Source organism: Pan troglodytes, chromosome X (genome assembly GCF_028858775.2).
Source record: "Pan troglodytes isolate AG18354 chromosome X, NHGRI_mPanTro3-v2.0_pri, whole genome shotgun sequence".
NCBI classification, from domain to species: Eukaryota; Metazoa; Chordata; class Mammalia; order Primates; family Hominidae; genus Pan; species Pan troglodytes.
Window position 1 is genome coordinate 153,538,671 of NC_072421.2, and position 24,986 is coordinate 153,563,656.

The following is a 24,986-nucleotide window of genomic DNA, read 5'->3' on the forward strand; positions in this document are numbered from 1 at the left end:
GTAGTGACACATTTTGTTTCTAGTCTCATTTCCTTTTGTTTATATTCTATGTATATTTTGTTTTTGGTTACTATGAGAATTACATATAACATCCTAGAGTTATAACATTTTAATTTGAATTTATTTCAACTTAAGTTCAATCACATACCAAAATTCTACTGCTATACATATAGCTCTACTCTTTTTATGTTATTGATGTAACAGATTATATCTTTATTCATTGTATACCAGCTAACAGATTTACAATTACATTTTATGCATTTGCCTTTTAAATTATGTAGAAAATAAAAAGCAGAGTTAGAAACCAAAATTACAATAGGACTGTTTTTATGTTTGTTTATGTATTTACCTTTACCAGAGAGCTTTGTATATTCATACAGCTTGCTTATTTACTTATATAGTTATTGCCTAGAGTTCATTTATTTCAACCTGAAGGACTTAACACTTCTTGAATGGCAAATTCAGGGATAAATGGATTTTTTTTCAGTTTTAAAAAAAAATCCGGAAATGTCTTAATTTCTCCCTCATTTTTGAAGGATAAGTTTTCCAGCTATAGATTTCTCAATTGACAGGTTTCTTCATTATTTTAAATATATAATCCACTGCCTACTGGCCTTCAAGGTTTCTGCCGAGAAATCAGCTGCTAATGTTATCTGGATCCCTATCTGTGAGAGTTGCTCTTCTCTCTGAGTTTTCAACATTCTCCCATTATCTTTTGTTTGTTTGTTTTTGAGACAAATAATTGTACATATTCATGGGATACAGAGTGATATTTTGATACATGTATACAATGTCCAATGATCAAATAAGGATAATTAGCATATCCATCACCTCAAATATTTGTCATTTATTTGTATTGTGAACAGTCAACATTCTTTCTTCTAGTTTTTTAAATTTATAAACATTTAAATTTTATTACAGAAATTTAAATTTTTTGATTCTGAAAATGTCATATATGTATGCAACATCGTTTTGTCATTTATTTATATATTTATGCATCTTTCCTTTTAGTTTTGACAGAGATTTTCTATTTTATCATTATTTCAAAAGAACTCTTACCTGTGTTTATTTATCAATTATATTTCCCTTGTTTTTTCCTACTATATTAATTTATTTACTTATCTTCTAAAAATCCTCCATATAATCTGTTTATTTTGTTTCCTTTCTGTAATTTCTTCAATGATTAGTTCTGTTCTATTTTCCATTAAAATATTTAAATCTTGTATGAATTTTTGTCAGATTAGAAATTTAGGGCATTTCTTAATTTCTCTATATTCTAGCTTTTGACTTTTTTTTTTCTGACCTAAGAGGTATTTAGAGCACATTTTAGATTTTTAATTTTGACTAATCATTTAAAATGTATACTAATCTTCAATTTAAATAAAAAACTGGTCTATAGTGACAAAAATTACAAATGAGCCTAACTAATAAATTATCAGTTGTGTTTATATGTATAAGCATGCACAGATTTTGGTAAATATGTACATAGTATATTGGTGAGCTTATTTTTATCATTCTTAACTCATTGTGTAGTCTAAACGTTGGGGAAAAAATAAAATACAATAATCAGATGGTGTGAATAAGAAAATTGTTCTATTGTTTGTAAACCAAGCAACTGTTTTAACTGCTCCCCTCTTCCTGATTGACTTCTAAAAGGGATTAATCCATATTGGGTCCTATCATATATGTCACGGTATAACATCTCCAGCTATAAAATGGAAATTTGAGAATAACTTTGCTGCTACTCAGATACATTTTATTTCAAAAACATACACTAAGGTGTTGCTGTTTTATCTTTCCAAAAACATATTCACACAGAACTTTCAATCACACTGAGCCATATTTGAACAATCTTTCAAGGTCAGCTCTGGCATAAGCTAACATTATACCATTTAACTCAGAAATTTCTTTAGTATTTGATTAATGGGTTTATGTTTGATATGTAATGTAATTTTCTAATGCTAAATCAAGTGGTAATTTTGTTAGTCAAGTTGATTTAGTGGCTTGGGAAGAAAGCTTTTAATGTTCCCCTAATTTTTCTTACCTTTGACATGATGCTTCACATGTCTTATTTTGCTTAGTGATTTTTCTTTTTTTTTTTTTTGAGACAGGGTCTTACTCTACCACCCAGGCTTGAGTGCAGTGGAGCGATCACAGCTCATTGCAGCCTTGACCTCCCAGACTCAAGCTATTCTTCCACCTCAGCCTCCCAAGTAGCTGGTACTACAGGCACATGCCACCAAACTTGGCTAATTTTTGTATTTTTTGTAGAGACAGAGTTTTGCCAAATTCTCAGGCTGATCTGGAATTTCTGGGCTCAAGCAATCCTGCCTTGGCCTCCCAACATGCTGATATTACAGACATAAGCCACGGTACCTGGCCAGTTTTCTTTTTTAAAAAATCTATTGGTTATTAATTTGAAGCCTTCCTTTTCATAGCTGTGCTCCTTAATTGGGAGCAAACATGAATGGACCACAACTTAGCCAATTTTCTATATACGATCTTTGCCATCCTAATTTAAAGGAATATTAATTCTTTCTTTTCCTCTTTCATTCCACAAACCTGTATTGACTACATCTAAGTTCTAAATGGTGCACTGGATGTTGAAAAAGTTGATGATGAGCAAGAACAAAATTCCTCCTTTCAGGAGACTTACAGTTCAATATGGGAAATATAATTTGTTAAAATATAAAAGTGCAATTGTGTTACATGCTGTACGAAGTACATGTTGACATGTGAGCATATAATAAATGGGCTGGAGGCCAGAGGATTGCCAAAGAGAATGGGCCTCCTGCTGAGATGAAAAGTTGAGCAGGGATTAGTTGGCGAAAGTGGAGGGACGATCCTTTCTAGGCAGGAGGAAGAACATGTACAGAATCTCTGAGGTGTGATGCAACAAAGTCTATATAAAAAACTGAAGAAAGGTCTAATGTGGCTTAAATACAGAAGCTAGTAGGAGAGGAGTTGAAAAGAGGCTGGAGAAGTATAAAGTGTCTGCATTCTGCAGGAACTTATATTGTATAAAAAGAATTTCTCTTTATTCTAAGTGCAATGTGAAGCCAATGAAGTGCTTTAAACAGGTGATGTGATTTGATTGAATTTATTACTTCACTTAACAAATATTCATTACATGCCCACTGTTTGTCAGATATTGCTGTAGCCCCTGGTGATACAGTAGGGAATAAAACAGGCAAAAATCCCTGTCCTCTTGCAGCTTATAATGGACTGCAATGTTTAATATGTCAGAGGAGGTCCATGGAGGAGTGACTTCTAAGCAAGAATCTGAAAAAAATGAGGATATCTAAGGAGGGAACAAATGGTTCAAAAGCCCTATAATTGCAAGCAGGCATGATGAAGCAATTGCAGTTGTCCTGACTCTCAACACCGTGGAACTCAAAGGAGATGGAAAGATTCCTTCTCTCCCTCATATATTTTCTCTCTTTCTGTCTATACATATATATATGTAATTGTAATTACACATAATGATTAGGGAAATGTCTCATATTCTTCTACTCAGAAATAAGCAATATAGCAATTACTGTTTTTTTACATTTTACAGTTACAGTTTCAGAGAAAGTTTGATATTTATCTAAAATTTTTCAATGTATGAACTTTTTCATTTGACAAACCATAATTGTACATATTCTTGGGATACAGAGTGATATTTTCTTTACATGTATAGAATGTGTAGTGATCAAATCAGGGTAATTTCCACTAATTTAAAATGCCACCTTTATGTTATTGTAATTTATATATATACTATATATATACACACACATATATATACATGTCCACATACAGTGTGTGTGTGCACATGTACACACATGCATATGTGTATATAATGCCCAGTATAAGCAATGTGCACAAATAAAATTAGCTAACAGAGATAGTATAGAGTGAGAGGAGAGGCAGATTAATCTTTGAGGAAAAGCAGAATTTTATGGCTGAATGGAGAAAGCTGAGGTGGTTTCTAAGATGGAGAATAAGACGAAAAATGTAAGTACGTTGTTTGAATTCAAGAAAGAAGGGTAAAAGAGAAGAAAGTAGTGGTCTTATCATTAAATGCCACAGAGAGGTAAAGATAAAAGCAACATATTGTTTTGGGTTTGGTAATTTAAGGGTTACCAAATTCCGTTTTGGAGGAGGAACAGATTCCATGTCCACTAGAATGGAATGAACAAGAAATGGAGGAGGAAAATAGGTAGTTTTTCAAAAGTTTTCAAAAATATGAAAAGAAGAAATGAAATGGTGCTTGGAAGAGATTGTTGAAATGGGAGAGACTATGGTGGCTTGTTTAGAAGCAGTTGAGATAGATCCAATTGAGATAGAGATATTGACTACATAAACAAAAGAATGACAAATTAATAGTGTAATGGATAACTTGACTTTGGCAAATATTGTGAATTTTTGTGAAAGTACAACTAAAAGGCAATGTCGCTCCAATAATCACCAGAGTAATCAATTTGCTTATTGCTGTCCCTTTAAATATAGTTCTCTGGTATCAACTAACATGTTTTTAACTAATGATGCTTCTTAAAGAAAAGAGAAAAGACCTTTTTCTTTCTTTCAGTCTTCAATGATTCACTGCTTCATCTCGCTCCACCAAAGATAAATGAAATCTACATCTCTTATACATTAACAATGCATGACAATTTATAAATAGCTAAATTTTTGAAGCTAACTTTAAGTACCTGAATGGAATTTAATCAACCCACTAATCTCCTTCTCACTTCTCAGTTATTTATCAAGTTTATGTCAAGGGACAAGGAAAAATTATCCAAACATTGTTTAAAACAATCATCATTAATTAGTAACACTTATCCAGGGGGGTTTTTAACCTTTCCCCCACTCAAGGATTATTCTAATGTCAGAGTAGAATAAAAAATAAGGGCAGCGATGTTGACTCTTCCAAGCTTAACATTTCTCACAAGTCAATTAGCTTTGTACTGGGAGGAGGGCGTGAAGGGCTGCTTGCGGTAGTTGTGTAGCAGCAGCACAATGGCCGCAGACAAGGAAAACAGTTTCTAGAAATTCCTCATATATAATTTTATATTTTTGACAAGATTAATGACCCATGCTCCCTTCCTCTCCATTTCTTTTTCTGGAATTCTGTGTTGGTATGTAGTTATTATATTTTATTAAAGGAAATTAGCCTTATCTCTTATTATATTTTATTAAAGAAAATTATTATATTATTCCTTTATATTTTTATTAAAGGATTTTATTATTATTAAAGGAAATTAGCCTTATCTCTTATTATATTTTTTATGACCTTCAAAGTAGTGTCTCTGCTTAAAAGTGTACCCTGGCCGGGCGTGGTGGCTCACACCTGTAATTCCAGCACTTTGGGAGGCCGAGGCGGGTGGATCACGAGGTCAGGAGATCGAGACCATCCTGGCTAACACGGTGAAACCCCGTCTGTACTAAAAATACAAAAAATTAGCAGGGCATAGTGGTGGGCGCCTGTAGTCCCAGCTACTCAGGAGGCTGAGGCAGGAGAATGGCGTGAACCCGGGAGACGGAGCTTGCGGTGAGCTGAGATCGCACCGCTGCACTCCAGCCTGGGCGACAGAGCAAGACTCCGTCTCAAAAAAAAAAAAAAAAAAAAAAAGTGTACCCTGAAGCACACATCAAGCGACATGTAGAGTTCATAAATTCTGGCCAAATGGTCATACCTCAAACCTAATCAGAACTAAGGCTCTTTACTTGCACTGACAAATATGAATGCCGGGGAATTTGGAAATGATATCTAATATATAATATTATATATATAATATATATAATATATAATAACATATATTATATATAATATATAATAACTTTGCATGTGATTTTCCTCTTAATTTTTTTTCTAGCTGATCCATATGAATTCCTCTTATTAAGAAAAATAAAGCATCCAGGATTCAATGAAGAACTGACTATCACCTTGTTAATCATTCAGAAACATGTTGCAGGCTTAAGCCATTTTTGATATAGATACTGAAACAATTACTTGCTAAGAGCAAACTTGAAGGTATGGATAAGGCCCTGAGTCATCTTCCTGAGCTGAATGATAGTTAAGCTGAATGTACGTATAAAATATGATTTTCTCACCACTTGCTCACCAACAAGGAAAACTTTTAAGTAGAGCAGAACCTGAATAGACAAGACATTTCTTTCTTTTGGTAGAAAATGATTTACCATCACTGTCTAGTTAATTGTAGACTAGGTAATTTTAACTTTGTGATTTATTGCCGGAGATATTTTCTTCTGTACTGTAAAGTGTGTGTCAAAAAAAAAAATAGCGATTTTGGAGGATTAGGGGACTTTGATAAATTGCCTGCAATTCTGGCAGTATGAACTGCATATTAATTTCTCTCTTTCAAGAACATTTTTATTTATTAATTCCTTACAAAAACTCCCTAAACTTTGGAACAGCTCTCAATTGCCTGTATTCTTTTTTTTCTTATTATGGTACTCTTCTAGAGATTTGGCTTGCATCTGTGAATAAGCCAGGACATCTTCAGAAATTGTCTGATTAAAAACACCACCAATGGAGTTTCATTAAATTTGTATTGCTCTGACTAGTGAAACACACGCATCTATGTTGCTTAGGATATTTTACTGCGGTTTGAGTTGTAATAATAGCTCTGTTTAAGATCCATCAGTCACTTGAATCTTCTCTAAGGCTTTGTATGTTAGAAGTTTATTTGCTTTCTTACAAGGCCACATTCTATCTTGTAACTAAACAACTGAATTTTATGTCTTAGCGTAGATGGTTTATTACTTTCTGGTTTTTCTTTAGTAAGATTCCTATAAAAACACTAGTATTTTTCTCTGAGTTTAAAATTCAACACATGCCTACTGATATGGTTAGGCTTTGTATCCCCACCTGAATCTCATCTTGAATTGTAATCCCCATAGCCCCCATAATCCCCACAGGTCAAGGGAGAGACCAGGTGGAGGTAATTGAATCATGGGGGCAGTTTCCCCTGTGCTGTTCTTGTGATAGTGAGTTCTCACGAGATTTGATGGTTTTATAAGGGATTCTTTCCCCTTTGCTCGGCACTTCTTCATGCTGTCTTGCGAAGAAGCTGGCTTGCTTCCTCTTTGTCTTCCGCCATGATTGTAGATTTCCTGAGGCCTCCCAAGCTGTGCTGAACTGTGAGCCAATTAAACTTCTTTCCTTTATAAATTACCCAGTCTTGGGCAGTTCTTTATAGCAGTATGAAAACAGACAAATACACCTACTATGTAAAACTTAAAATACAAAAAAAAAAAAAAACATTATCTCACTAACATAGGAGCTAATATTTTGGTGTACTTTGTTTAGTATTTTATATTAAAAATATGTACATATATATTTATATATAATTAAGAACATGTATGTACAATCATGCATACATCATGCACATACATCTACTTAAGAAAATAGCTATGTAATATACCATTACTCAACTATATTATAATTTTTTCTCCATTTCTTTATTGTATGTTATTTATCATTTTCTACTTTTTTGTTTTCTTATTTTTATTGCATAATATTTAATTATGCAAAAAATACATTAAATACATAGAAAATATATAATGTAGCTATAAGAATAAAGAACGATGGTAAAACAAATGCTAATACCCACTACCTGACTTAAAGAATATGATACTATTTTTTTCCAATTGAAATCCCCTCAACTACTCAGAATTACTGCTATCCCTTTTATCCTTTCATTAATTTTCTTCTAGTTTTCTCACATGTGAATCTATTTCTAAATACATTTCTTTATTTTGCAAGTTTTTGGACTTCATATAAATGTAACCATATTGCATATATTCTTCTTCAGCTTCTTACTTTTTCACTAAACAATATGTTTTGCTGATACTTACATTCATATGTACAGTAATAGTTGATTTATTTTAATGGCTATATATTATTCCATTGTTAGAATACACCAGGATTTATTTTTACTTATTTTTTTTGCTGGAAAATTGGGTGTCTTTTTTATTTTTTGATATAACAAACAATGTTGTAATCGTTTTGTATTTACTTCCTAGTCCACTCCTGTAAGTTTCTCTTGAATACATACTAGCAATGAAGATGCTGAGTCACTGCATATACATACTCACAACTTTATTCTATAATGCAATATTCTATAAAGTAGCTGTATCAGTTTATACTTTAACCAGTAATGGACAAGATTTTCTGTTACTTCCCATCTTTGTTAATTATTACTTTTAGACTCTAACTTTTATCAGGCTCATGGATGTAAAAAGCGTCTCAGGGTGGTTTTAATTTGCATTTATCTGCTCGTATATGAAGATGAGCTTCTTTTCATATAATTATGAGTCATTATTTTTGTTTTGCCTTCTTTTGTTTATGCATTTTGCTTGTTCTATGTCTTATTTTTCCTGTTGATTTTTGGGAGTTCATATATATTCTAAATGTATATTTATTCACTCATATATATGTTGCAAATATTATAGTTTATGATTTGTCACCTTATGATATCATCCAAATAGAGAAGCTTTATATTTTGATGTAGTCATATGTTCATTTTTCCTCCTTAATGTTTGTTTTTTTTGGTTCTACGACCTACCAAAAGTAACAAAAATTCTCATTTATTTTTAATCTAAATGTTTTAAGTATTTTCCTGGAATTCACCTTGAATTGATTTCTATTGGAGATAGGTATCCAATCTAATTTGCCTCATATGGATAACCACTTGTTCTATTACTGCTGTAATAAATTTCTACAAACTAAGTGACCTAAAATAACACAAACTTATCATCTTACAGTGTACACAAGTCAGAAATCAGGCATGAATTTTAGTGAACTAAAATCAAGTTGTCGACAGGCATGTTTCTTTATGGCGGCTAGGGTAGAATCCATATCCTGGCCTTTTCTATCTTCTAGAGAACATCAGCATTCCTTTTCTCATTGCCTCTCCTCTCTCTTTTTAAAGCTGGCAATGTCACATTTCTCTGACCATTCTTTCATTGTCACATCTCTCTCTGGACTCAGCTAAGAAAGTTTCTCCATTTTTAAGAACTCATGTGATTAGACTGGGCCCATCTGGATAACCCAGGAAGATCTCTCCATCTCGGTTTGCATCCTTAATCACATCTGATAAGCCTTTATTGCATTCAGTGTAACATATTCACAGGTTCCAGGGTTAGGCATGGGCATCTTTGAGGGCCATTATTCTCCCTACCACATTATTTGCCTAGCATCTTTCATTACATTGTCCATCTATTTACTTACTGATTTCTAATGACATCCAAATCAGTTACAACATTTTATGTAAGCATTGTTTTTATTTTTATGTTATTCCACTAGTCTATTTTTCTACCCATGGATTATGGTACATGAGTTTATTTTTGCAACTTTAAGCTCCATAACATGTTTTAAGATTTCCTCAACTTTCTTTTTCCACTTCTTCAGAAGTTGACTCTTTTGGCCCTTTGGTCTTCTATACACATTTTAGAAATGCTTCGTTGAGGACTAAGAGGAATGCTAAGATTTTGATAGGAATTTCATTGAATTTTGAGTATATTGGCATGCTACAATGGTTAGTGTTTTATACATGAAAATAATATATCCCTTCCTCTTTTCCTAGTATCATGAGATGTTTGTTAGGCAGACATGAATATTGAGTTGTATCAAATGTGTTTTTCTGCATTATTGTGGTGGTGATGTGATTTAGCTCCTTTAATTAGTTAATGTAATGAATTACGTTTGTAGATTGCTCTAACTATTGAAACAAGCTTGAATTTCTGGAATAAGCCCAATGTGATATTTATTCAACAAATATTCATTGAGTATACCTAGTATGTAACATGCTTTAAGAATACACCAGTGAACCAAACAGAAATATCTGACATTACAGAACTTAACATTCCAGTATTTGGAGACAGACGATAAAAAAGTGAACATGTATATTTACAGTTTGTCAAGGAATGATAAATGAAGACTCTTAAAGTAGATGGGGAATTGGGAGTGAAGTCTGTAATTTAAATAAGGTGGGCAGGAAAGCTTCACAGAGAATGGGACATTTAAGAATAGACTTGAAGGACAGGCAAGAGCAATCTCTGTGTTTATATGGGAGAAAAGGCTCCAGGCAGATGCAGTAACAATGGCAAATATCCTGAAGTAGGATCATGCTGGAGTTTTTGTGGAGCAGCAAGGAGACTAGTGTGACTGCCACAGAATCACCCAAGGGAAGATGAGAAGATCAGACCAGACCAGCACTTGGGCATCTAATGGGAAAAGTTTCTCAAGCCATCATAAAAATTTCACTTTTATTATAAATACTACGAGAAACCATGGGATGTTTTACAGTAAGAAAGGTGGCATAATATGTTACATGTTTTAAGCAAACTCTATAGCTTCTGAGTTGAAATAGATTGTAGGGGCTCATGGCAGAAGCAGAGGGAACATTTAGGAGACTACTGTAAAGAATATCATGAAAAGAACAAACAACGCTATGTAACATGCTTAAATGGACTGAAGAAGATGTATAAAATCAAAATGATGTTACCTTCACACCTTGAATCAGTACGATAAACCCCCTTCCCCAATCACAAAAGAAAAACTAAACACAAAAACCAGGCTTTGGTTGCTCAGACAATTTTACAGGTGAGTTCTAGCAAACATGCAAAGAACGTTTAATTGCACTGTTACAGAAATTCTTCTGGAGACAAGAAAATAAGACACATCACCCAACCAATTTCATGATAACAATGTCAATGTCTAATAACAGAAAAAGTGGATCTCCGAAGAAATAAATTTATTTGGAAATAAACAAGGATTATAATCTGAGATATTTGTGCTATGATCAATCATAGGTGCATCCCAAGAGGTTGAGGTAAGGAAAATATGTAAAGACAAAAAGAAGTCTATGCAAGCTGTTTTGAAACAAACATCATTGGTCACAGGGCCTGATGCAGGAGCTGGTGTTAACTTACTGGCAGAAACAGCCATTGCTAGGCAAGTGTTCTTGTGAGGGTGGCTTATCTGAAATGCTGCAGTCTTGAGGAATTTTTTATGATAGGTCCTATTATAGAGACACCTACAGGATGAGCTGGACAAACAGAGTGTGCTGGGTGGGCAGAAATTTCTTGTGAGTTGATAGAAAGTCCTTGTGATAGTGCTTATCGTGGACACACACACAAGATCCCCTTTTTCATGACCCGGCTCCACTTTGCTTTGGGTCTGATGTAAGTGACTTTGCCTTGTCATTGGCAACTTTCACTGTAGTATAATCTGCACATTAAAGTTACCTAACAATAGTACAAAGAAAGAAAATTAAAGGTATATCTCTTTCAAAAATATAAACCCCAAAATTGTTAGGAAATTGTAGTGAGTATAAAAGATAATTCATTATAATAGACATCTCAAGCTTCACAGAATTCTGACCTTTGCTACACTCTCATCCACAATCTTTTCTCCTAGTAAATGGCAGCTCCTTCTGTTAAGTTGCTGAGGCTTCTTATTGCTTTTTTCTTCAAATAACAGTCAGAACTGAACAACTGTAATCATCCTAGTCCATACAATTGTTATATTTTCATTTAAAGAAGATCAATGTGTGATTCTTTTTTATATATTTCTGGACAATTCTTTATATTTTAATAGTAGTCAGAATTTGATCAGGAAAACAGAAGACATCCTAAGTATTATAATGATAAAAGTTTAATATTAATTAGGGCCTTATGCTATTATTGGAAGAGCTTGGTGAATAGATATTAGAAAAGCAGCTAGACAAAATCAGAAGAGGTCTGTTTTATATCAGAGATCTTAGCCTGACAGTCTAGAGTGTGGGCACAGAACCCAAGCTTATAGGAATTTCTGAAAGGTCTGTAAATCTTATCCAGATGGACAGTGGGAGCTCATAAAGAATTCTGCAAGCCATCACATCTGTCAAACCTGCTATGTCTAATCCTTAAGCCTGCTTTATGTGAAGACCTCCTCTGCACTCCTCACTTCCAGCTCTCATGAGTTTCTTTCATAGGCAAACCCAAACCTGGAACAATGTGCCTGAAGATTTCGGGTGACACAGTACCCATACTTAAATAGGAGGGGAGCCATGGTGGAAGTGGCCATCCAGCACAATTTTCTTGGTCTTTACTCATAGTTTTGATTCCTTAAAAAAATTAACCACATTAAAATATGTGTTTCATAATCTACATCTAATAATACAAATATTTAAAGTCTTTTCAAGTTTGAATACGCTACCCATGTTGCTGCTACCCCCATTTTGTGTGTGTGATTTTTGTGTGTGTGTTAGAAGCTCATGACCTTTGAAACCTGCTCTTATGAGCTTGCTTTGATGATTTATTTGTCCAGAGAGAATTGTTTTTCCTACCTGGCATTTTGGACTGCTATCAACCTGAGACCACTTTGAATTAAATTCTCAGCTTGCAAATTTGGAAGCCACACAGATTGTGTGAGTTCAGGCTGAAACCTGTTTGAGAGCTGGATTCTGGCTATAAACTCTACAGGGAACATTTTCTCTCTCCACTCAGAGCTGAGAACATAGGGAAATTTATTTGCTAGCTCTCTTTGAAGGTTTATTTTATTTTTTTTTTAATTTCTAGTACATGTGCTCACTGAAGGTGTAATACTTATGTGAGAATCTCAAAATCAGTTGTGTTCTTTGTATGACCCTGGTTTTGTTTCCTCCTGCTCTCTTACTTTCAGTGTGTCTCAATATGTCTGCTCAATATGTCATCTTAAATTTCAACTGAGGGTGGATCTTCTTCCCAGCTCACTCACATGGTTCTTAGCTAGATTCAGTTTCTCTCCATTTGTAGGACTGAGGACCTCAGTTCTTCACTTAGGGTTGGCTACAGGTAATCATCAATTTCTTGTAACAGGACTTACACTGGGCCACTGACAGCATGCCAGTTGGCTTCATTCAAATGAGAGGGCAAGAGAAAGAGAGAGGGAGAGGGCACAAGATGAAATTCACAGTATCTTATAATCTAATCTCAGAAGTGGCATCTCATTTCTTTTGTCCTATTCTATTCAATAGAAACAAGTACCTGGGACCAGCTTATACTATAGGAAAGAGGTTATATAAGGGTATAAATACCAAGAGGTAGAGATCATCAAGAGCCATTCTGGTAGCAGCCACAATATCTTATCCAGAATATTTCTTATTCAGGCCTTCAAATGTGCTGTCTTTTCTGGTCTAATGGAAATGAACCTTCCTTCCATACAATTTCTTCTCCTAAATTGTACTCTGGCTCTCTTATCACATATAAATGTCTATGTTAGGTATTTGTGTCTGTCTTGTTTCTTGGTAGGCTTTTAAACTCTGTGAATGTTGGACTGTGATGTAGACATCATTTCACCGCACACTCTGTAACCACCAAACCTTAGCAGCTTATTCAGTAAGCACATAGTTGGCTCTTAATGAGTATTGCTTAAATTGATGAATTGAATTAGTATTTTACCTTCTCTGTTGCTTAGCTAAGCAGAAGAATTTGTCATTTTTTTAATTTAGTGACTGGTTCTATTAAAAGCTACCTTTGTCTATATCATTTTGTTATACTAAAGCACAAATGTATAAGGTCAAAAAACATTCTCAAGATTTTGTTTAAACCACAGCCCTCAGTTGTATATATTTATCTCTTGTTTTCATATGCAAGATTTCTCCTGAAATGGGCAACAATTACAAGAGTTTTTTTCCTCTTCTGAACTAAGAAAATAAATATTTAATTCACAAGTTTAGAAAAGTGAACCTGAAAAATCACAGGGCTAGGTGGGTTATGAGGCCCACTGGTACATGATAGTGTTGAATGTGGATTAGAATGAACTCCGTGGATTAGAATCTCAGACCATAGGCAAACATTTACTTGTTTTAGAATAAGCACATTTGAGTCTGCAATAAGTATTACTATTTTTAAGTTGAAAATGTAATTGGTTTCTAATAATAACCATATTGGCTAGCATTATTTCAATCGTGTTTAATGTTTTCCAATGTCATTTCATGTCAGATATATCTCTTCATTCTTAGTAACAATTTGGACAAGACAGCAAATGCTATTGTCCAAGTTTTCTAAAGAAGAATCTGAAGTGAAATGACATCAAGAGACCTATCAAGACCTGTATCCAGGAAAAGGTAAATCTGAGCTGAAATTGTAGCCCTTGTAAATTACCTACGTGACATACCAGATAGTGTTCATGATCCATTTAGTACTCTGTTCTAAAAATGAGACAATATCCATTTATTCACTTGTTCATTTATTTAGTGTTTGTTCAGCCCTTACTGCATATTCCAGGCACTATTCTGACTGTGGCAGGAGTGAACAAACAGGCATGGTTCTTACTTGCATGTAATTACAGTCTTATAGTGAAAACAAGTGTTAAACAACAAAATCTCCCAATTATTTTAAAATTATAAACTTGATTCGATACTATGTGGCCATATAATTGTTCCTAATTTGGTTGGAGAAGGGAGGCAGTTAGGGAAGCCTTCCCTGAGTTAGTGCCATTTAACCTGAATTATGATAGATGATAAGTAATTTGTCAGGGGAAAAATACTCCAGGAATAAAGAACAGGTACAAAGGTCAGGTTCTGGGAAGAGCTTGTCTTGGTCCAGGAACTAAAAAATGTTAGAGTGGCTGGATCTGGGAAAGAGACAAAGAGTTATTAAATGAGGCAGCAGGCTTCAGCAGGTGCCACATTGCTCAGGGCCTTGTAGGCCATGCTAAGGATTTGGGATGTTAATGTCAGTACAAACAATTGAGTCATAAGCAGAAAGTAAAAGCATGATTCCATCAAATGTTATTCTCTAAACAGTAATTTTATAAATGCAGGTTAAATGTGTGTGGTCCCAGCTACTCAGGAGGTCCCAGCTACTCAGTATTCCTTTTCAACAAATATTAGGTGCCTACTATTAGCCAGGTACAGCCCTTAGCTACTTTGAATGAAGCATATATTACAAACTGGCAGAATTTCTTAAACAAAGAATCTAAAGTTGTTTATACACCATAATCTCCGTATTTTATAAATTTCTTGAAATTATTTTTATGTACACTGCTTTGCAGAATTTTAACTGGCTTTGAAATAAACAATGACAATAGTCCTCCATGTTACTAGTTTCAAATTTTCCCAATACCTACTAAGACATTACTTAATCCACAGATTTACTGTCAATAGTTTGTATCAAATTGTGATCACATATTTGAAATTAATATTTCAAATTAAAGCAAAATCACAAATTTATACTTTATATTATGAATGAGATTCACAAAAGGAGCATAATATATTCTGTTGTCATCGCATACAAAATAATAACATATAGAGTATGAACCAATAATTTTTCAAATACAAAGCTATTACAATTAGGAATACAAAGAAATCATAATTAGGAATACTTCTACAATATTAACACACAATAGTGGTAACACTTGCAAAATGATGGTGGTGGTTTTTTTGTTTTTTTTGTTTTTTCCCGACAGAGTCTTGCTCTTGTTGCCCAGGCTGGAGTGAAATGGCGTGATTTTGGCTCACTGTAAACTCCACCTCCTGGGTTCAAGCGATTCTCCTGCCTCAGCCTCCCTAGTAGCTGGTATTACAGGTGCCTGCCACCACACCCAGCTAATTTTTGTATTTTTAGTAGAGATGGGGGTTTCACCATGTTGGCCAGCCTGGTCCTGAACTCCTGACCTTAGGTGATCCACCAGCATCGGCCTCCCAAAGTGCTGGGATTACAGGTGTAAGCCACTGCGTCCAGCCAGTGGTGGGTCTCATATCTCAATGTGGACTTTTACTAACTCCCGATGCCTCAGTTTCCTCATCAGTTGAAAGGAATGAATGAAAGATATGTGTTTTTCATATTACCAGGTAGATGATAAGGAGATTTTAATTTTCTTTTTTTTTACTTTTATTTTAAGTTTAGGGGCATTTGTTACATAGGTAAACTGGTGTCACAGGGGGTTATTGTACAGATTATTTCATCACCCAGGTATTAAACCTAGTACCCTATAGTTATCTTTTCTGCTTCTCTTCCTTTTCTCACCCTCCACCCTCAAGTAGACCCCAGTGTCTGTTTTATTCTTTGTGTTCATGAGTTCTCATCATTTAGCTCCCACTTATAACTGAGAGTATGCTGTATTTGGTTTTCTGTTCCTGCATTAGTTTGCTAAGGATAATAGAAGGTCCATCCATATTCCAGCAAAAGACACGATATCATTTTTTAATGGCGGCATAGTATTCCATGGTGTATATGTACAGCTTGCATATAAACTGTGGGCTAAAGACCTGCACCAGAGCAGTCTGACAGAACCTCTCTGAAAGACTTCTCCTAGGCTGTAATCCTCAGTCTCTTGTTCTCAGACCCCTAAATAAATCTAACTTTAATTTCTTAAAAGCTTAATTGTTTTCTTTAGTTGACACCAAAAATCTCCCCAGCCAGATCCACAAACTTTTTTGGTATTTTTCCTATTTTTTATATCATTCCAGGCAAGCGTTTTCTAACTCTCCCATCAGAATATGACTTTGGTGCGTTTTCCTCAGCCTCCACTGATGATTTTTTCTCATTATCCTTAAAGCCCTTTCCAGTAGACTTCTTAAGCTCTTTCAAGTTTTCAGTCTCCTTAAGGACCATTCAGTGTTTACTGTCAGTTCCCAGAATGCTTTTACAGGTTTTGCTATCATTTTCCTTGAAGTCTGTTCACTTTTCACTAACAGTCTTTGTGAAATCCTTCTGGCTTCTATCCATTGTCTGATTCCAAAGCCAATGCCACATAGTTTAAGTTTATATTATATTAGAGTGACATCTTATTCCAGGTACCACAAACCACCTCAAAACTTAGCAGCTTAAAACAACAAACTTAAAAAAAATTGTGGACTTGTATTAGTGCAAGCAGGGCTTAGCTACATGATTCTGCTCCATGTGGTATTAACTGTAGCCATCTGTGGTATTCAGCTGGCAGCTGGGTAGTCTGGAGAGTTGAAGGTGGCTTCAGTGATGTGCCTGTTTTATTAGTGGATTGGATGAAATGTTGTGGTAAGGTGGGCCTCTCTTGCTCTCCGTGTAGTTTGAGAGCCTGTCTACATGATCTATTCAGCAGCAATATGGTTTGGCTGTGAACCCACCCAAATCTCATCTTGAATTGTAGCTCCCATAATTTCCGTGTCTTGTGGGAGGGATCCAACGGGAGATAACTGAATCACAGGAGTATTTCCCCCATACTGTTCTCGTGGTCTTGAATAAGTCTCACAAGAGCTGTTGATTTTATAAGGGGGTTCCCCTTTCACTTAGCTCTCATTCTGTCTTGTCTGCCTTCATGTAGAGATGTGCCTTTTGCCTTCCACCATGATTGTGAGGCCTCCCCATCCACCTGGAAATGTGAGTCCATTAAGTGTCTTTTTCTTCATAAATCACTCAGTCTCAGGTATGTCTTTATCAGCAGCATGAAAACAGACTAATACAGTACATTGGTACTGGTAGAGTGGGGTGCTGTTGTAAAGATAACCCAAAAATGTGGAAGCGACTTTGGAACTGGGTAACAGGCAGGGGTTGAAACAGTTTGGAGGGCTCAGAAAATGACAGGAAAATGTGGGAAAGTTTGGAACTTCCTAGAGACTTGTTGAATGGCTTTGACTAAAATGTCAAATAATGATATAGACAATGAAATCCAGGCTGAGATGGTCTCAGATGGAGATGAGGAACTCACTGGGAACTGGAGTAAAGGTGTCTCTTGCTATCGAGAGAGACTGGCAGCATTTTGTCCCTGCCCTAGAGATTTGTGGAACTTTGAACTTGAGGGAGATGAGTTAGGGTATCTGGCAGAAGAAATTTCTAAGCAGCAAAGCATTCAAGAGTGACTTGGGTGTGTTAAAAGCACTCAGTTTTAACAGGAAAACAGAGCATAAACGTTCAGAAAATTTGTAGCATGACACTGTGATAGAAAAGAAAAGTCCATTTTCTGAGGAGAAATTCAAGCTGGCTGCAGAAATTTGCATAAGTAACAAGGAGCCAAATGTTAATCGCTAAGTCTTCAGGCCATGTCAGAGATCTTTGTGGCAGCCCCTTCCATCACACACCCAGAGGCCTAGGAGGAAGAAATGGTTTCATAGGCTGGGCCCAGGGCCCCTCTGCTGTTTGCCTGTGTACAGCCTAGGGACTTGGTGCTCTGTGTCCCAGCTGCTCCAGCCACAGCTAAAAGGGGTCAAGGTACAGCTCAGGCCATGGCTTCAGAGGGTGCAAGCCTCAAGCTTTGGCAGCTTCCATGTGGTGTTGAGCCTGTGGATTCACGGAAGTCCAGAATCGAGGTATGGGAACCTCCACCTTGATTTCAGAGAATGTATGGAAATGCCTGGATCTCCAGACAGAAGTTTGCTGCAGGGGTCCTCATGGAGAACCTCTGCTAAGGCAGTGGGGAATGGAAATGTGGGGTTGAAGCCCCCAACACAGAGTCCCCACTAGGGTACTGCCTAGTGGAGCTGTGAGAAGAGGGCTGCTGTCCTCCAGACCCCAGAATGGTAGATCCACCGACAGCTTGCACTGTGTGCCTGGAAAAGCTGCATACAATGCCAGCCTGTGAAAGCAACCGGGAGGAAGGCTCTCCCCTGCAAAACCACAGGGGTGGAGCTGCCTGAGACCATGGGAACCCACCACTTGCATGAGTATGACCTGGATGTGAGACATAGAGTCAAAGGAGATCATTTTGGAGCTTTAAGATTTGACTGTCCCACTGGATTTCGGACTTGCTTGGAGCCTTTAGTCCCTTTGTTTTGGGTAAATTTTACCATTTGGAATGGCTGCATTTACCCAATGCCTGTACTCCTATCGTATCTAGAAAATAACTAAATTGCTTTTGATTTTACAGGTTTATATGCGGAAGAGACTTGCCCTGTCTCAGATGAGACTTTGGACTGCCAACTTTTGAGTTAATGCTGAAGTGAGTTAAGACTTTTGGGGACTATTGCAAAGGCATGATTGGTTTTGAAATGTGAGGACATGAGATTTGGGAGGTGCCAGAGGCAGAATGAGGTGGTTTGGCTGTGTCCTTCCCCAAATCTCATCTTGAATTGTAGCTCCCATAATTCCCATGTGTTGTGGAGGGACCTGGTGAGAGATAATTGAATGATGGGGTGGCTCCCCCATACTATTCTTATGGTCGTGAATAAGTCTCATGAGAGCTGATGTCTTTACAAGGGGCTTCCCCTTTCACTCAGCTCTCATTGTCTCTTGTCTGCTCCCATGTAATGCATACTTTTCACCTTCTGCCATGATTGTGAGGCCTCCCCATCCACATGGAACTGTGATTCCATGAAACTCTTTTTATTCATAAATTACCCGGTCTTGGATATGTCTTTATCAGCAGCATGAAAATGGACTAATGCAAGCAGAATAAGCAGAATTCTTCGATACTGACTCAGCACCCCACACACATTGGTTCCAAGATGTAGAAATGGAAGCTTCAAGGCTTTTAACATCTGGACATCAAAACTGGAAGTTTTACTTTCACTGTATTTTATTGGTCAAAGCAGTCAAAGAGCCCACCCAGGTTCAAGGAGAAAGAATATGTCCCCACATTTTCAACGGGATGGTGCCACAAAATTTCTAGTCATCTTAATTCACCACAGATAGAAATATGAAGAGCTCATTTGTTATGTTATTTGTGAATGCAGACTAAAGATATTTGTTGGTTTATATAGTAGTGGGAAAATGAGAACTTTTAAAATATTCAACTTTTAGCCCTTGACATGCAAAATGAGTTCATTACATGGTAAGGATGAGGGAGAAAGAAAAGATCTGAAAAAGTAGAAGAGTGATGGATTCAGAAAGTATAGGACGATTGTCAGTGTGATTGTTTTATCTAGCCACATATAGCTGTGTGGTATCAAGATGTAGAAGGCAGAGAGTTGGATTTAACAGGATTGTTGTTTGGAAAAGTGAGTACAATCATTACGAGGGAGCAAGGTATTGAGCATGGAATATAAAGTGGGAAAAGAGGTAAGGTAAGAAGGATATCAGTAAAGTGAATGACAGCATAAATATGGTAGAACCATTGGATTGGTGGCTCTGGAGGAATTGAATAATTATTAGACTTGAAGCATTAGATGGTGCATTAGTGAGGGCATCTCCAACTAAGTCTACCATCAAGTCCTGGTGATTTATTATCTCAAATATATGACAAATTTATCTACTTATTTCCAAAACTCCCATATCTAGTTTAAGTAATCAAATTTCTTGCCTTGGCAAGCATGTTGCTTTCTAATTGACTCACCTGTATCCAATTTGAATTCCTTAAAATCCATTCTATAGATTGTAACCATAGTGATATTTACAAATGTGAAATCTGGTCAAATCTTTCTTCTGCTTAGTAGTCTTGGATTTCTCATTCTCTTAGGAAGCATCTTCCACTACTTATTTCAGCATTATCTGCACAATGCTTCCCCTCACTTCCTCACAATGTGGTTTCAGGCACAACTCCCAAGGCCTCACTCTGGCCTTGGGGAGCAGATTGTTCCCCCTGCAGGAAAACCTTTGTTCTCCACTCAGTTAACTGCTGTTTACCCTTTAGATCTCAGCTCCAGTGTTGCTTTCTTAGGGGAAACTTCTCTGACTCACATCAAATCCCTCTCTTATAGTAATTTTCATTGTATTTCAGAGTAATTTTTATGGTTGCAATTTTACATTTGTGTGATTGTTTGATTAATCTCTGTCTCCTCCACGAAAACTCCAAGATGCAGGAACTATATCTTACTGGCATTCAGCACAATACCTGGCACATAGGTGTTCAAAAAATACTAATAGGGTAAATAAATGAATTAATTTTATGCTTTTATTTTAATATTTTCATGGTATTAATATTTCTCTCTATGTGATATTTTGTATGTACATATTTTCTTTTAATTTGAAGATTTATAGTTTATTTTAGTTATGTGCTGTATAAATTATATTTAGTTCTTTAATTTTTGTGTTATTTCCAAGGGTACTCTCCATTGACTCTTTTAATATAGTTCCACTTTACCCTTTTAACCCACTTTCCTCTCCCACCTTCGTCATTCAACTTTATTTGATTTTGTTATTTTTAATTTTTCTAATAATGACCTTTATCTTTTAAAATAATATTTAATCACCCATAACATAATTTGTTGATTCTCTCCCACTGTGAAAGTTGAATGGACCAGAATATATTTCTACTCTCTTTCTCTTCTTATTTTTGTTATGAATATAATTAGTCTTTATACAGTTATGGTTTGTAACATTTGCATTCTGTTCTTTCACCGCAACCCCCAGAACATTTTGATATTAGGCTTCAGAATGCTCACTTGTATCATGTTATCTCTATTCATTTTTAGTGGATAGTTTTCTTTTTTAAGTTTTTCTGATAGAGATGGGGTCTTGCTATGTTGCCCAGGCTGGTCTTATCTTGAACTCCTGGGCTCAAGTGATTCTCCTGCCTTGGCCTTTCAAAGTGTTGGGACTGTAGGTGTTAGCCCCTGCGCCTGGCCTCTAATAGTTGTCTTCATTAAAGCCTCATGGGGACTCTATTTTTTTTTTTTTTGTGGGTTGTTTATTTTGTGTTTGTGAAGTCCGGTAAATTCAGTTGCATCTGCCTTGATGTGGTCATACTATAACACATTTTTTCTGGATAAAGATAAGCCCTTTAACCATTAGATTCAATGTTTTCTTCATTTCAGAAAAGTTTTCTTTTATCTTTGAATTTTTTAACCAGATATTGTGAGCTCTTTCACACTAATTTCTCATTTGTTGGACCTGACTTTAATGTTACATTTCACCTTCTTGTGTTTTCTATTTCGTTTTGCTCAGGATATATTTAAGCCTGTCATTTATATTCTTATCTGTGTTTTTAGCAGCATTATTCTCTCCACTTCCCACTTTTTTTCCTGCTTTTATTAATCTTCATTTCTTTCATGGTTGTCTTTACTCATTACATCCTGAATTTTGCCAGATTATTTTTTATCACTTTATTTTGTATTTATTTTCAATTATGTCTTCTAAATATCATTTCAGAGAGAAAACATTTTAGAGAAGGCATATTTTTAAAAAACATAGAAAATTTGATCCTATTTTTTACTGCTTCATGGTATGATTTGTATGCTCTGTACCTTATGTAATTTTCCCTTTTTCTTCTAGTATTTTTATAAAGGTCATCAAGTTTTATTTTTGTAATACAATTATTATAAATAATTATATAATATTATTAGTCTTTGAATATTCTAGATACCTGTGAAAGGATATTGTGGAGGAGGAGCTGGGGTAGTAAGTATGATGGAAGGCAGACGAGTTTTGGAATCTTGTCTCCAAAACACTCTCATCTGTTAGAATGACTCCTAGGCTATAGGATTGACTATGGCCTAGAGTGGATTCATAGTTGTTAATTTCATCATGTGACTTGTGACTTATCCTTTTCTTTTCATAATAGAATGAAAATTGCCATCTGTCTGGCTTCTTCCCCATCTTCTTGCCTTCTTTCATTACACCACACATGTGTCCTAATTATTCCAAAGGTGATACATTTGCATGTTTCCCTTTAAACTCCTTTCCCTCTGTCACTCTGTGGAGGGTTCACATGCTGCAATATTTCTGTTCCAAGTAAAGATCACAGGTTTTGATCCTCAGTCCTCAGTATACACACCTCTTTTAGGGATTTCTGGGCTTCTTGACTAGCTCAAGCTCTTCAGAGTCATGCACTTTATCTTGGTGTTCAGTCTTGACTGGTTTAAACTTTTGATGTCCAGAAGGTTTTCTTCATGTGTTGTTGTGTGGAGTTGTAAATATTTTCTAGCTTTTGTAAGGTTGTGGCTCATATTTATATTTCTCCTGGTTTGAAAGAAGAGAGAGAAAGAAGTATCTCAAATTGAGACTCTTAGATTGGAAATCTGAACTTATTTACACGATTGAGATTGATCTAGAGTTTTATTTTTTCTGCTGTAACTGAAATTTGGATTCAAGATTATATGTGTTTTGTGAATATGTTTGGTAACATTGTGACTTTTCTATAATTTAGGGAAGTTTGACGTAGGAGAAAGAGAAAAAATTTTTGAGAGAATCCTAAATTCATATATGGCCTAACCTTTTAATATCTATGTAATTTTAGATAATAAATAATTTGTTTGAGATTATGTGGCTCTAACAACACCTGCTTCACAGTGTAATTATGAGGATTTCATAGAATTTGTATAGTGAGCGTTAGTTTTGATGTTACTTTAAACCTCTTTGCCTTATACATTCTATTTTTTCCATGGAATATTATATGATTTCATGTCCACATATTAATCTCATACTTTCAATTACATTTTATGTTTAAATTGAATATTATGGTAATCGTTATGTAAATGATTAAAAATTTAAAGGGACAACATTTAATGTTGCTCTGGAATTCACCTTTAGTCATAAAATAAAGATTTAAAGTATCTGTAGACAATGGCAAAAGGCCTTTTTTGTCATAAGAAAATCAAATATGCTTTATTTCACCCAATTAACAGTCTCTGGGCTTGGCTACCCCTGGAAAACCAAAATGACCATAGGCGGTAATTCCCCAGGCCGTGTGATCTCAGTCTGGCATTCTCGGATCTCCAAGGCATCACTTTGGCCACTACCCTCTGGGGCTGTGATTAGCAGCTCTCTTCCTGTTTTATGCAGCTCTGCGTGTATGTGTGCAGTGATGCCGTACTGGATCTGGTTCATCTTGTGAGAACTATACCTATCTGAATTTTGGATGATGCTGTTTTCTTAGTTCCCTTGGCAAAACAGGTAGGTGAGGGATAGAAATAAAATCTATACTTAGTAGATCGGTGAGCCAAGGTCTGTGACTGGCGATGAGTGAATTACATTCTCCTGAGTTGGGTGCAGTGTCCGCCTTCTGTGTGGCCATTTGCTGTTGCCACTAGAGAAGGAGGATGCAGCAGGGATCAGGCACCGTGGAGAAAAGTCGCCGTGTGTAGGCAGCTAAGAATGTAGGAAAATGAACATCTCGGCTCCCAAAGGACGAGAATAAAGCTGTAGAAGAATGTCAGGGAGGAATCTGAGTTGATCGTATGACTATTCATCCTTCTTCCCACATTTTCCCAACTGTTTAGCCCTACTTTTTTTCGCGTTGGGTCTCATTTTCCTTCCTGTGTGGCCTGTGCCTTATGGTCAGCTCAGACGTCCATCAGTCTATCAAATGCCTAGAAACCTTTCGCCCTTTGTCACCTTCTGTGTCACCCAGCATTCCCCTTCTCAGCCCTTTTCATTCTCATGGTGGAATCCTTTTGGTTTGATTTCAAGGGTCCGGCACCGTTGATGTCACAACAGAGTGGCATGGAAAGTTTCTGAAAATTTTGTCATCTAACCTCTTGTGGGGACTTTTAATTAATTCAGCTTTTGACAACTCCATCACATTCATTATATTATCCATTCATTCATTCATTAATACATTTGACATTTATAATGCGTGCCAACAATGTGCCAGGTCAAAACTGCCCACTTACAATGTAGAACATTTCTGTAAATTTTATTTCAATTTTCTTGTATTTCTTCTCCTTTATTCTACCATCCCACTTGATCTTCTGCCACAGAAGTTCTCTTCTCTCTCTCTTTGTTCTCTCTTCTCCTCCTTTATTCTTGATACCTGCTTCTGTGTTGGCTCCTTGAGGCCAGCACTTGTCCTCCTACCTCTGTGATGTTCTGTCTAGTTTATTGGTTCCTTTTCCTACTTTACATAATCAATGTGGATAGTTTCTATAGTTGGGTCTTTGCTTTTTAATCTTTTTTTCCTGTGTATTATTTCCTTCAGGGACCTTATGCACTCTTACACATCCGTCTATTATTTTTATATGGATTACTATACAATTACATGTTGGATTTGTACTTTTCCCCCATATATCCTGTCATATGTTTTCACCTGAGCATCTCAATATCTAATACTCTTATTTGCTTAAAATACACGTGATTATTTTCTCCACCCTGACATATTTTATGTTCAACTTTCTAATTTCTAAAAATGGACCTACCATTGTCCTATTTATTCGTGCTTAAATCTT

The 24,986-nt window shown here is 35.8% G+C and overlaps 1 pseudogene; it reads right to left on the minus strand.

Annotated features, from left to right (window-relative positions):
• LOC134809308 (protein capicua homolog) overlaps positions 1–23,649 on the minus strand; it is a 29,643-nt pseudogene extending 5,994 nt beyond the window's left edge.
• Between the last annotated feature and the right edge of the window lie 1,337 nt (positions 23,650–24,986).